The 14,751-nt window shown below is 45.9% G+C and overlaps 1 protein-coding gene across 1 annotated transcript in view; it reads left to right on the forward strand.

Annotated features, from left to right (window-relative positions):
• The window catches only part of NCKAP1L (NCK associated protein 1 like), a 640,546-nt gene that overhangs the window by 68,823 nt on the left and 556,972 nt on the right, over positions 1-14,751 (forward strand). The gene's annotated exons all lie outside the window — the stretch shown is intronic.

A 14,751-nucleotide genomic window follows, 5' to 3' on the forward strand; every position in this document is an offset into this window, starting at 1 on the left:
ATTCTGTGCCTGTTCTGATTGACAACCAGTTAGAACAGGGGTCCCCAAACTTTTTAAACAGGGGGCCAGTTCACTGTCCCTCAGACTGTTGGAGGGCCGGACTAAAAAAAACTATGAACAAATTCCTATGCACAAATGATTGCTTAAAATGTCTTGATTTTTTCGCTACCTTTCAACCTTTCTGTCATGTGGATCTGTTTTTTAGAACAGTGACCAAGAGTATGTCAAAGTACAAGGGGTGGGCTCCAAATATTGTTGGGGAGAGCTGGCGTGGAATGCACCTTCCCTGTTAAAAAAAAAAAAAAAAAGCAGAACTTTCCCAAGCTGAAACATTCCATCTAACCAGGGATCAGGAGGTATCTTCCTGGGTTCTTTCCTCAGCAGCCAGCGTTAATAATCCCGCCAGCCCTGGCTGATGCCAATGGGAGCTCAGGCGTGGTGAGACAGAAAGCCTGAGAGCAACTTACATGGAGTAGCCGAGAAGGAAAAGCAGACGGGAGAATTGCCACGTGTAGGGTTTCCCAACTCTGGGTCAGAGAAAATTCATGGAGATTTGGGGGTGCCATCATGTAATTTGCAATCAGCAGGCCGTTGGGGGCCCCGGGTTGCCTCCTCTCCCTCGAGCCCCCACTGCACATGAATGGAGCCATCGCTGCCATGCCTGGCGGGCGGGATAAATGCCTTCAGGGGGCCGTAGTTTGGGGACCCCTGAGTTAGAATTTCAGATGCCTATCACCAACTTCTACTGAACGCCAATAATGATTGCACCTATTAAATGTGGGCAAAACAAAAGGTTTTACATTTAGCCGGATGTGTGATGTGTCTCCTTGCATACCTTCTGGTATATCTGTGTGCTTATTTTTATGAGAATGTGTCATGGGCTGAATTTCAAATATTTATTTGATCTAAGTGGCCAAATCCCCGGCTGCAGGTGTCTGGTTAGTATTTGTTTGTGCAGGACAAACTGATACGGCCCAGTTTACAGCCTTGTGGTTTCAAGGATTTGATTATGGCATGAGAAAAAGGCGAATGTGTGAGAAGAGGGAAAAGCATATTGCGCAGTTGTACGTTTGGAGAAATGTGGAGGGAAGGTGCTGAGACACAGATAGGATCTGGACCCACTTCTAAAACCAGCATCATTTGGGGAGGCCGGGGACAAACTTGTAATATGTTCCCTCCCACCCTGATGGAAGCCTTTGCTGGTTTGTCTGTTTAACAAAATTTATTCCAGCAGAGCTTTTGACTCAGAGCAGCAGTGGCGTAGGAGGTTAAGAGCTCGTGTATCTAATCTGGAGGAACCGGGTTTGATTCCCAGCTCTGCCGCCTGAGCTGTGGAGGCTTATCTGGGGAATTCAGATTAGCCTGTACACTCCCACACACGCCAGCTGGGTGACCTTGGGCTCGTCACAGCTTCTCGGAGCTCTCTCAGCCCGACCCACCTCACAGGGTGTTTGTTGTGAGGGGGGAAGGGCAAGGAGACTGTAAGCCCCTTTGAGTCTCCTGCAGGAGAGAAAGGGGGGATATAAATCCAAACTACTCCTCCTCCTCCTCCTCCTCCTCCTCCTCCTCCTCTTCTTCTTCTTCTTCTCCTCCTCCTCCTCCTCCTCCTCCTCCTCCTCCTCCTCCTCCTCCTCCTCCTCCTTCTTCTTCTTCTTCTTCTTCTTCTTCTTCTTCTTCTTCTTCTTCTTCTTCTTCTTCTTCTTCTTCTATGTCCTTATCTAGCTATGGCTAGATAAGGAACCTCCACATTCAGAGACAGTATACCTCTCAGTCTTCACTTCCAAGAGGCAACATCAGAGGAAGGCCTTGGCCTCTATGCCCTGTCGTTGGCCCTCCACAGTGACTGGTTCGCCACTGTGTGAGATGGTTCACAGGTCTGATAATTTTGGCTGCTTGCACAGGGGGGATTTTCTCCACCTGGACTGCAGAAAGTCCCTTTCTTAAAATGGAATGCCCCCATAATGTCATGTTGATTGTCTGAGCAACCTGTTTTAATCAAGCTCCAAGAGGTGGGTGTGGAATGTGCATAGGGGAAAGCCTGTGTAGACACACCATTTGCCTTCACTATGATTCGGGGAATGGGGTGGCACCAAGCTCTGCTTTCAAACGGGTCATCTCCCTTCTATTTAGACCCTTTCCTATTTGGTGGTATTACTGGTGGTATTACTGTGTAGTTTATACTGTGTATAAAACTGCAAAGATTGTCATGCCCTTATATAAAGCAGTGGTGCGACCGCACTTGGAGTACTGTGTTCAGTTCTGGTCGCCACATCTCAAAAAGGATATCGAAGAGATAGAAAAAGTGCAGAGAAGGGCAACGAGGATGATTGAGGGACTGGAGCACCTTCCTTATGAGGAGAGGCTGCAGCGTTTGGGACTCTTTAGTTTGGAGAGGAGACGTCTGAGGGGGGATATGATTGAAGTCTATAAAATTATGCATGGGGTAGAAAATGTTGACAGAGAGAATTTTTTCTCTCTTTCTCACAATACTAGAACCAGGGGGCATCCATTGAAAATGCTGGGGGGAAGAATTAGGACTAATAAAAGGAAACACTTCTTCACGCAACGAGTGATTGGTGTTTGGAATATGCTGCCACAGGAGGTGGTGATGGCCACTAACCTGGATAGCTTTAAAAGGGGCTTGGACAGATTTATGGAGGAGAAGTCGATTTATGGCTACCAATCTTGATCCTCCTTGATCTGAGATTGCAAATGCCTTAACAGTCCAGATGCTCGGGAGCAGCAGCAGCAGCAGCAGAAGGCCATTGCTTTCACCTCCTGCCTGTGAGCTCCCCAAGGCACCTGGTGGGCCACTGCGAGTAGCAGAGAGCTGGACTAGATGGACTCTGATCTGATCCAGCTGGCTTGTTCTTATGTTCTTATGTTCTAGTTCAGTAGGGAAAGGGAAAACTGGAAGAAAGGGACTGTTACACACAACCATCATACTGCTTGCAAGTTGGCATGGGTGCGAGAGCTGCTGAAAACAGGGAGGATCAGTTGCGTGTGGGAACAATGCCTACCTATTCCTGCTCCATTTGTTGTTGCTGCTGTGGTGGTGGGGGCACGTTTCATCCCCCTGCGAGCCTCCAGCCTTTGTTAGGCCTTAAGCTGTCCCTGGTCACCTGCTGAGTTTTAGCACACTAACACAACTTCCCCTCTGGGATGATTTATTTATTTAAATTGAAAGCTTTCTATCTGGACTCTCTCCCAAAGGACTAAAGTCTGGTTACCACAAACATAAGAATCCTAAGGACAACAAATTAGAAACTTAAGCCTCCGAGGGCTTTGTTTTATTTTTGTTGCCATCAAATCAAATGATGCCCCTGTAGAATGTTCAAGGCAAGTAACCAAGAGATGTTCGGAGGTGGTTTGCCGTTGCTTGCCTCCGCATCACATCTTTGGTATTCCTTGGAGGTCTCTCATTCAAATATTTGTTAGGGTTGATGCTGAGAGTGTGTGACAGGCCCAAAGTCACAACAGCCAGTTTCCATGGCAGAATGGGGATTCGAAGCAGCTTCCCAGATCCTAGTTTGACACCTTAGCTATTCTCTTATGAATCAGAGTTCCAAACAAAAAATACCCATGCCCATATTATTTATTTCTTTAGGACATTAGACTCTCCTTTCCTCTTCAAAGGAACGGAAAGCAGTTTACGTAAATTTCCTAAATGCAAAGCAACCAATTTAAACAGTACAATTTAAATAAATTAAAGCAAACAAACTCCCTGGGCAGATCCCGACTTACTAAATACTCTAGACCCAGGGGCCAGGGCACAAGTTGCTGGCAGACAGTCTTGTGCCCAAGGGCTCACAGCTCCTATCACGCTTGGCCTAAGAACCCACAAGCAGAAGAGAAAACAGACTGCCTTAGATGAACCCACAAGCAGAAGAGAAAACAGACTGCCTTCAGCTGCAACTACAAAGCTAGAGGGATCTTCCCAGCATCCTTCTCAGGTTGATCTTAGGACATTAAAAGAGCCCTTGGTAAAGCTGTTGGAATTGGGCTCTTCCTAAAATTAACCCTCAGATTCATAATACTGGTGCCACTGCAGCAAAAGCCTGGATAGCTGAAGTCATAATTGTGCCAAACGACAGTACCAAAAGTAATTGGGCCAAAGGACAGTACCAAAAGTAAGCTATGAATAGCAAAATGTAACAGTCACTGTAATGTATATAAATATAATCTCCATGCTATGCAAAAGGGGAAGGTACACAACCAAAGAAGAAAACTTGTACCAACCAGGCTACAATAACTGTTCCAAAACATTTTGCTATTGTGTTGTAAAATTATTTTGGTTACTTATAAGTAAATTGCTACTCCAGTGGGAGACAAAAAATTTTTTGAAGTATTATTGTAGCCTGGTTGGTACAAGTTTTCTTCTTTTCACTATAAATATAATCTAGCATGCGTTTAGTAAAGCAGTGCTTTTGAAACAGTGTTCAATGGCGCACTTGGTGCTCCACGAAGTATCTCCAAGTGCTCCTCAAAGAGATTACAATAAACATAACAAATTGTTTTGAGAAAACCATATTTAAAGTTCAGATTTTCAATGACTTTTAATGGGAAAAACTGAATTTAGATCAAAATTTCAGCTGTTTAGAATTTGAAAAATCATTCATGCCTTTGCTATACATATGATAAAAGACTAACAACTTGAAAAATACAAAAACAGCTAAGAATGCACATTCTCTGTGCCTCTGGCTTAAGGGTGACGATAGTGCTCCGTGATGCATTTCTCTCCTGAAAAGGGCACCGTGACTTTGGGAATATTTGTAGTAAAGTGTATGATGCAGTTCAGTCCTCAGTCAGCAGAATCTGAATGCAGTAAATTGCCAGACTAAAGATTCGGAGGTGGGGCAAGAGGGGGGAATGCCAGCAACCTATCAGGAGAAACTCTGGAATCACTCCCGAACTCTCTGGTATTGCACTGTGGAATTCTGGAATGTTGGCCTGACAGTTTTCATCCAGAAGAGACGCTGACACACCACACAGTGTCATTTCTGCTCCCCATATTTCTCTGGGCACAAGTGCAGGCAGGCAGCAAACATTCAGTCTAAACCAGGGGTCAGCAACCTTTTACACTCAAGGGCTCATTCCGCACATGCAAAATAATGCACTTTCAAACTGCTTTCAGTGCTCTTTGAAGCTGTGCGGAACAGCAACATTCACTTGCAAACAGTTGTGAAAGTGGTTTGAAAACGCATTATTTTGCGTGTGCGGAAGGAGCCAAAGAGCCATTTGAACCCATTTTCCACGAAAAAGAAAACACATAGAGCCGCAAATACTTTTTGACATTTAAAATGAAGATAACACTGTGTATTTTGATTTTTTTACCTTTAAGCAGGGGAGGGGGTTCTCCATGCTCTCCGCTGTGTGCAGTTGGCGGCCCCGGCCTGAACCGGGCGCCGCTATCTTCTCCCCCCCCCCTTTGCAGGGGAGGGGGTTTTCCATGCTCTCCGTTCCAGCGGAGAGCGTGCAGCTGGTGGCCCCGGCTTTTCTCTCCCCTCTCCACACGCGGCCCCGGCTTTTTTCTCCCCTCTCCACACGCTCCCCAGGAATGGGCAGCCACGCCGGGAGCCACGCCACAAGTACAAAAGAGCCGTTTGTGGCTCGCGAGCCACGGGTTGCCAACCCATGGTCTAAACCGAGTACACGTCTTAATTACAAATCCAAGGTTCTCTCTATTTATATTTATGGGGCATCAATATTTCACCAGAATATTTGAAAGATTTTATAAATATGACTACGTTGGACAGTTTGTATGAATACATTCTATCACTGGTATACCCCTTCCCACCAAAAGATCACAGGAGATTTTTTTAAATTCATCCACCACCACTTCCTGGACCTCCTTTCTTGTAGAATGTTCCCATTGGGACCTAGTGCCAAATGTCCCCCCAGCCCAAATAGAAGGCCTTGGCAACAGCCCCCCATTCCCACCCACCACCCACTCTCCCCCTGGTCCAGACACAAAGTCTGGCCTGCCCGCCTCTCCCCTCCAACTCACTGCTTGCCCACCTACTATAGTTCTTCTTAGGTACTATTTTCTACTGCGGAAGCACAAACCTCACAGCACCACTACTGACCACACGTTTATCTTTCTGTGGGAAAGGATATAGTATATTCTACTCTTCTTGTCAGGATATTAGTTAGGACTGATCCTTGCCACTCCAGTGCAGGTCTGCAGATCCTTACTGCTAATCCGGCCTATGTGCACAAGGGCTCTGTCCTGTTGTTAGTTCTGACACAGGAGCGATCAATTACACACATGGTTGGTAGCAAGGGCAGCTGGCACAGATTGTCTCCAAAGAATTTCGCAGTGGCTTGCAAAGTAAATGAGGTGTGGGAAGCTAGAAATCCATCAAGCCTGAGAGCAAACAGATTCCTTCACAGTTCAGGAATGCTAAGGGCTGTGCAGATTAAAGGGGGAGATTTCTTTTTCTCACTCAGCTCCTTAAACACATGGAAACATGCCATGCTACAGTGGAGTTTTAAGCCTTGAGAAGAGACAGATGCTCTCAGTGTCTGCACTGCTGCACTCAAAGCGTGCCCCTCCACCCTTATCAGCCAACTGGGAGTCAACCTGCCTCTGAGAGATTGAGGCCTCCCACACAGTACACGTTCCTGCAGGAAGCTTTGCTGTGCTGTCCTGCAAAGTGCAGCTGGGCGATCACAACTTCTCACACAGCTAGTGATCCCCCCACAAGCCTTCCAACTGCTACATCTCATCTCCAAGGGCAGAATTGTTTTTCCTTGAGGTTTTGCAGGCACGTTATCGCTGCTCAATATGTAGGATTGCCAACCTCCAGGTGGGGCCGGAAGCCTGCAGATCTCCAGACTACAATAATCAATTCCCCTGGAAAAAAATGGCTGCTATAGAGGGTGGACTCTATGGTAGTATAGCCCGCCCACTCCAGGCCCCACCCTGTAATTTTCATGAATTCCCACACTTGGAGGTGGTGACCCTATGTGGTTTTGGCTCACTCAAGTGCTTGTTTCATGTAGCATAAGCTTTCAGGAGGCTACCTCAGCACATTTGTGGAATGTACATCCGCAGCAGATGAACTGTGCGCATAAACTCTGCTAGGGTTGAAAACTCTTCTTCTTGAGAAATTCCTGGGGAGTTTCGCGGGCAATTCTTCAGGATGGAAGGGACCTCCCAGGTCATAAAGTCCACTCTCCGGGGGACTGATCTCTGTAGTCTGAAGAGCAGTTGTAGTTCTGGGAGATCTCCGGGCTGAAGATTGACAGCCATAGCTCCTTGACTCAGGAAAGCTTATGCGGGAATAATCGATTCAGCGTCGTATAGAAAATAAAATCCCCATTACTCATCGAATTCATGTTTTGAGTTTTGATTTACAAGATTGGTTATTTTGGCCATAATAGCATATTCTCTGATTTTGTCTTCCCAACATTCTGCTGTGAGATCTCTATCAGACTTCTATCCAAAACGTCTTGATTTTTTTTACCAGTCCACAACATATGAAAAAAAGTTCCGACCTCTTTATGACATCTCCAACAGAGACCATCATTTTGTTTAGTCATCTTCTTACCACTTTGGGAGTTATATACTATCTAAAAAAACATTTTTTTCCAATTCTTCCTTAACATCTCACTTGCAGTGAGTTTAGTATTTTTGATCCATAATAATTCCCATTGTTGAGAAGCAGAGGTGTAGCAAGGGGGACAAGCGTCCAGTGCACTGGTGCTTCCTCCAGCCCCACCCTGCCCCGGAATGCCCACACCACACCCCCACACAGGCGCGTGCCCGGTGCATCGTGCTCCTGCTGCCCCCTTGGAGCTACGCCTCTGTTGAGAAGTGATCTCTTAAAATTTTGCATCCATTTTGCCATGCATGTTTTTACTTGCTCTGTTTCTGTTTCCATTTTCAGTAGAATCCTATATATTCTACCCATTATATGTTGTTTCTCTGTTGTAACCTCTTTTTCAAAGTCTGTTAATTCACGTCGTGTTCCTCTGTGAGATATTAATTCTCTTCCAAGTCTGGATGAAGTCTGGAAGTATGTCAACAATTGTATTTTTCTACCTTCTTCCGTGATCATTTGCCATGATTTGATTTCCCCTTGCTTATTAATCATTTCTTTATAAAGGATATTATCATTCTTCTTCAGAAATTCGGTGTCATAATGCGCTTCTATCAGAGACTTTAAAGGTGAAGTCACGGGACTAAGTCACAAACATGTTTTTTTCCAGATTTCCAATAGTCCTTTTCTTATTGGTCTGTTTTATTTTGCCATAAATAGCTGTGTATGCCTGATGTTTCTAATTTTACAAGTCTATGAAATGGATTTAATATCCAGTCAACAATCCATGTAAGTCCTGTAATAATATAATGTAATAATATAATGTAATATGTGGTATTGCTAGACCTCTTTTTTCCATCTTGTAAAAATTTGAATCTTATTCTTGGTCTTTTATAGGCCCAAATAAAATTGTTGATATGATCCAACCTCAGTGTTGAGATAAGGAACTCCAGAAGATAATTGCACTGATACTGTCTTGGTGAAATGGTTAGTTGACCAAACTAGGACTTGGGAGACCCAGATTCAAATGCCTACTCTGTCTCAGATGGCCTTGGGTCAGTCACTCTCACTTATGGTTGCCAACCCCGACTTGGGAAATTCTTGGGAGATTTGAGGATAGTTTCCAGGAAGGGTAGAGTTTGGGGATTGGAGGGGATAGAGATAGCCCTCTGCAGCAGCCATTTCCACCAGGACTTCTAAAATCATCAGTAGTGTTTTAACAATATAGTTATATACCCACTACTGATAATTTTTAACAGATAACCAAAAGCTTGCCAGTGCAACAAGTGGAAATAATGGGCAGCAAGGGAAATAGAGCCAGATGTGGCATCAGATCCACACTTTCCCAGTCCACTCATGAAAGATCTTTCCAAATCAAGTTTCGGGAAAATGGCAGTGTAGTAACGGAAGTAAAACGGGGCCCAGAAGCCCTCACGGCTTGACCAATGTTTTACTGGCTTCAAAATAGGCTAGGCAAAACACGTACACTAAATGGGAACTTAGCTCATTAAAGGACCCGGGATGAATAATCTTTGATCGAACTCCTTTGCTTTGGTTTGACAGATAACTCCTTTAAGGAAAGGAGATCAGAGCGCCAGGTGTAAGATGTTAGTTTTCTAGTAACAAGGTCTGACGTAATGATGAAGGGAGTTTACGAATTTTGCTAAAGATGGATTAAAAATTTGCTTACATATCAGAACTAAAATGGTTTTAGAGAATAGTTATATGTACTGCTTGATATATATAATTTATATTTTTATACCTTATGCATAAAAAAGAGAGAACTGTGTTCTGTGTGCCCTTGAAAGTAGACAAGCCCCTGCTTTAACAGAGTTTTAGAAAATTTCTAGTTGCTCAGGAGAATTGGGTACCTGCCTGGAGACTTCTTCAATTTGCCTCGGAACTTTAAAGGACCACTGAAATCTAGCAGAATTCCCTAAAATGATATATTACATGGGGTCAGAATGGCCCGAATGGAAGAGAATTTTTTAGATGGCTAACTGGAAGTGTTATATTGAAGTGTAAAGTTTCGTCATGACATATGCTAGATTTGTGGTTCTGTTCGAATAGAGATGCATTTATTTTTTTAGCCTTTTCCTTATTAAAAAGGCTTCTTTATCTGGCTAGCTCTTCCCTCTTGCTACCAGAACCCTTGTCGGTTTTAATATAATTAATTAATTAATTCAGCCTCTTGTCTTCTGGCATCCCCCCCTCCCCCCGTCCTCTCACTGGGAGTAAGGTAGCCTGCCGAAGTTGCTCCTCGGAGTAACAGCAGCACAGCCAGATCGGCAGAAGTACAGCAATGTCCTGTGGAAACCAAAATATGAGCTCTGTAAGGAGTCAATAAGATTCAGCAGGACCTGAATTGAGAGGAAAAAAATGTTAATCATTTCTTAGTAGTGCTGTGCAGGGGCGTAACGAGGCAGCCCTGGGCAAACTGTAGCCCTGGGCAAAACCTGAGTTGGATGCCCCCGCCCCCCCCCATGGGTGGCCACTCCACCACGACCACATTTTATTTGCACCAGGACATTGGTGCCTGCAGGGGGTGCATTTTTAGACATATCAGCACCAAAATTTCAGCATATCATCAGGAGACTGTCCTTATGCTACTCCCCATGTTTGGTGAGGTTTGGTTCAAGGAGTCCAAAGTTATGGACTCCCAAAAAGGGGTGCCCCATCCCCCATTGTTTCCAATGGGAGCTAATAGGAGATGGGGGCTACAGTTTTGAGGGTCCATAACTTTGGGCCCCCTGAACCAAACCTCACAAAGGCTGGGGGGGTAGCATAAGGACAGTCTCCTGATGATACGCTGAAATTTTGGTGCCGCTAGCCTAAAAAATGCGCCCCCTGCAGGCCAAAAATGGAAAACCACTAGAATACCCAAAAACGAACCCAGCATTTTGATGCCCCCCACAAGGTGATGCCCTGGGCAGCTGCCCACCTTGCCCAATGGGCATTACGCCAGTGGTGCTGTGTCTCTGCCACTACCACGGTCTTGCATTCCCGCGCCTAACAATGTTGCTTTCCCACACATACGATTTTTCATTTGCCTTTATTGAATTTCATCACATCAACTTCTCCTGTTTTCCTCCGTTTGTCAGGATCCACATGACTGTTAATCCTATTGTCTGCAGAGTTTTCAGTCCTCCCCTGTTAAATTGATGACTTCCCACAAACGAGTTTTGAAGGAAATACAGTTGATAGAGGCCCAGGAGAGGGAAGGACTGCCAACGCTCATAGAATAGGATTAAAATTCACAACGAACCATTCAAAGTAAATACATGAGCCTGAAGGCTGAAAACTGACAGTATACCTTTTGTTTGGCTTAAGAAAAGGTGAGGTGCTAGAGTTGCCAGCTCAGGACTGGGAAATACATGGAGATTTGGGGGGGGGGGGGGGCAGAACCTGAAGACAGCAGAGCTTGGGGAGGGAAGGGACGCCAGCAGGGTATAATGTCATAGCATCCATAGAGATCTCCAGCCACCAAGTGGAGGTTGGCAACCCTAGTACAGAAGCGGACCTTGATAAATTAGGTGAGTGGGCTCAGAAATGGCAAATGCAGTTCAATGTAGCAAAATGTAAAGTGATGCACATAGGGGCCAAAAATCCAAACTTCACATACACGCTACAGGGGTCAGTGCTATCAGTCACAGACCAGGAAAGGGATTTAGGCGTCTTAGTTGATAGTTCCATGGGAATGTCAACTCAATGCATGGCAGCTGTGAAAAAGGCAAACTCTATGCTGGGGATCATTAGGAAAGGAATTGAGAATAAAACTGCACAGATTGTCATGCCCTTATATAAAGCAGTGGTGCGACCGCACTTGGAGTACTGTGTCCAGTTCTGGTCGCCGCATCTCGAAAAGGATATTGAGGAGATAGAAAATGTGCAGAGAAGGGCAACAAGGATGATTGAGGGACTGGAGCACCTTCCCTATGAGGAGAGGCTGCAGCGTTTGGGACTCTTTAGTTTGGAGAGGAGGCGGCTGAGGAGGAATATGATTGAAGTCTACAAAATTATGCATGGGGTAGAAAATGTTGACAGAGAGAAATTTTTCTCTCTTTCTCACAATACTAGAACCAGGGGGCATTCATTGAAAATGCTGGGGGGAAGAATTAGGACTAATAAAAGGAAACACTTCTTCACGCAACCTGTGATTGGTGTTTGGAATATGCTGCCACAGAAGGTGGTGATGGCCACTAACCTGGATAGCTTTAAAAGGGGCTTGGACAGATTTATGGAGGAGAAGTCGATTTATGGCTACCAATCTTGATCCTCTTTGATCTGAGATTGCAAATGCCTTAACAGACCAGGTGATCGGGAGCAACAGTCGCAGAAGGCCATTGCGTTCACATCCTACATGTGAGCTCCCAAAGGCACCTGGTGGGCCACTGCGAGTAGCAGAGAGCTGGACTAGATGGACTTTGGTCTGATCCAGCTGGCTTGTTCTTATGTTCTTATGTTCTTATGACCTCACCAGGTTATGTCATAGAGTCCACCCACCAAAATAGCCATTTTCTCCAGGTGAGTTTGATCTCTGTCATCTGGACATCAGCAACAGCTACCAAAACAACATTTGAATCTGCACAGCCAATCAGAAGCCCTCCTGAGAGGGCCCAACCCACTTTCTAAAAGCACTGGGGCATCAGGGAAGGTCCACACTGAGGACCTGGGTTAAAGTGCTGGATGAAGATCTGGCTGTAGAAAATCTGGGCAGGGCTCCATTCTGCCAAATCCGGTCCAAAAGGCCACCAGAGGGGGGGAAGTGGCAGGCAGGAGGGGAAAGCACAGAGTAAATCTCCATTCAGAAGAATCATTGGTAAATCAGAGCAGGTTTTGAATGCAACCTATGTATACTGGGGGGGTGTTGGCAGGAGATGGTGGAAAGGGGGCTGGAAGGGCAACCAGGGCAGGTGAATGGATGGATCTCACCGCCCCTCCCAATGCTTCAAACACTGGTACCCAGGTTGCCAAACGACCAAGACAGTTGCCCTGGAGAATGTGGAGCTTTGGAGAGTGTTGAGATCCCTCCCTCCATAACCCCTCCCTCCTCAGGCGCTACCCCAAAAATCTCCAGGTGTTTCCCAACCCAGAACTGGCTTGTGTTATGTGGGGTTACTATAGCCCCGTGGTGGCAAACCTTTGGCACTCCAGATGTCATGGACTACAATTCCCATCAGCCCCTGCCAGCATGGCCAATTGGCAGGGGCTGATGGGAATTGTAGTCCATGACATCTGGAGTGCCAAAGGTTCGCCATCATGGCTATAGCCTATTCCATGCAAGACAAATGAAACATGTTCAGGATGTTTAAAAAGGTGTTTTGGGGTGGAATTCCATAGTTTCCCCCCTAAAATGTTTGGAAGACATTTTATTTTTGCTCAAAATGTCTTTTTCTGAAAATGCTAAACTAGTGACATTTTCCTCCTGAAATCGCTTTGAAAAAGTTTCCTGCTTGCTGTGGGGACAGCAGGAAACGATCTATTTTCCCCACCTGACTTTATACAGCCCTCCCTTTCGGTTTGTGGGCAGTTCACGCCTGCCATTTTCTGCCGCTTCAGGCTTCTCCATGCTGCCCACCATTTGCAGAAGGTTCCCCCAGACGTTTGTTCTGCTTGCAGGTTATCCCTCTGCCATTTCCACGTGTAAAGTAGACGAATAAAGTTCGCTAACGTGAAGCGGCAGAAAATGGTGGAGACAAGCTGCTCACAAACCGAAAGGGAGGACTGGCGGCGAGAGTGGACAAAAGAACCACTTCCCCCAAAGCACTTTTTCCCCCTTATGCTATGTGGCAAAAAGTGCCAAAATGGTTCTTTTAAAAACATCTGCAAGACGTTTTATTTGTGTTATGTGGAAGGAGCCTAGGAGCAGCAGTGGCGTAGTGGTTAAGAGCAGGTGTACTCCAGTCTGGAGGAACCGGGTTTGATTCCCTGCTCTTCCACCTGAGCTGTGGAGGCTTATCTGGGGAATTCAGATTACCCTGTCCACTCCAACACATGCCAGCTGGGTGACCTTGGGCTAGTCACAGTTCTTCGGAGCTCTCTCTACCTCACAGGGTGTTTGTTGTGAGGGTAGAAGGGAAAGGAGTTTGTAAGCCCCTTTGAGTCTCCTTGCAGGAGAGAAAGGGGGGATATAAATCCAACTCTCCTCCTCCTCCTCCTCCTTTTGGAGTTCTACTGTGGGGGGTGGGTAAGGGAGAATTAGCTGGGGCCTAGTGATTATGGGGCACAAAGCAACTGCTTGCCCTGCATGCTCTCACCTTTAATTCACCCCAATTCTTCCTCCAAATGAATTTGGCAACAGACCTAAGCTTAATGCATGTCTTGTCTAGTTCAGCCAGCAAAGATAGCAATAACTTATTGACCTGGCAGATAACAGTTGAGGCTCCGGAAATCAATGCAGTTAGTAGAAGCTACTATGCACAGGATAACTCAGTTAGGGCGATTCTGCACATGAGTAAAATAGGTTCGACCCAGTTCCCTGAGAAGAGTACTGACCTAGGTCGAAGCCATTGTTGTTCCCCACTGCAACCAGCTTGATCCCAGCTCGGAGGGCGGGATCATCCTGTGCCTCTTTGCCGCTCCGTTCCGATTGGCTACTGTTCTACGGCCATGTTCCGTCTATCCCCACACACGTTATAAAAAAAACTGCCACAGGAATGGAGGGATGAAGGTGGCGTTTTCTGATTGGCCAGCTGTATGCATGCCCAAAACACTCAGCTGTGATTGGCTGAATGGGGGACTCCTGGCACCAGAGATTCCGCACTTTACTGGAATCGAGCTGAGTTCGAGCGTGGTTCCCTGAAAAAGTAGTAGTTCCCAACTGGAGTCAGAAATTTTACCGTTACTCAGGGCGAAGCTGGTACAAAACCACATCGATCCCAGTGGTTGTGCGGAGCACTTAGGTCGAACGCAGCTCAAACTTAGGTTGATAACGCAAGTGCGGAATCGACCTTAATGTACTATTGTTGAGTACCCCAACATATTATAAGACCTCCAGGTGACGACTGGTAATCACCCTCTACTACAACTGATCTCCAGGCAGTGGAGATCAATTCTGGAGAAAGCAGCAGCATTGGAAGGTGGACCGTATAGCATTATATCCCATTGAAGCCCCTCCCCTCTCCAGACCCCACCCTCTTTAGGCTCCATCCCCAAAATATCCAGCTATTTCCCAACCTGGAGCTGGCAACCCTATATAAGGGGCAGG

Source organism: Sphaerodactylus townsendi, linkage group LG03 (assembly GCF_021028975.2).
Source record: "Sphaerodactylus townsendi isolate TG3544 linkage group LG03, MPM_Stown_v2.3, whole genome shotgun sequence".
NCBI classification, from domain to species: Eukaryota; Metazoa; Chordata; class Lepidosauria; order Squamata; family Sphaerodactylidae; genus Sphaerodactylus; species Sphaerodactylus townsendi.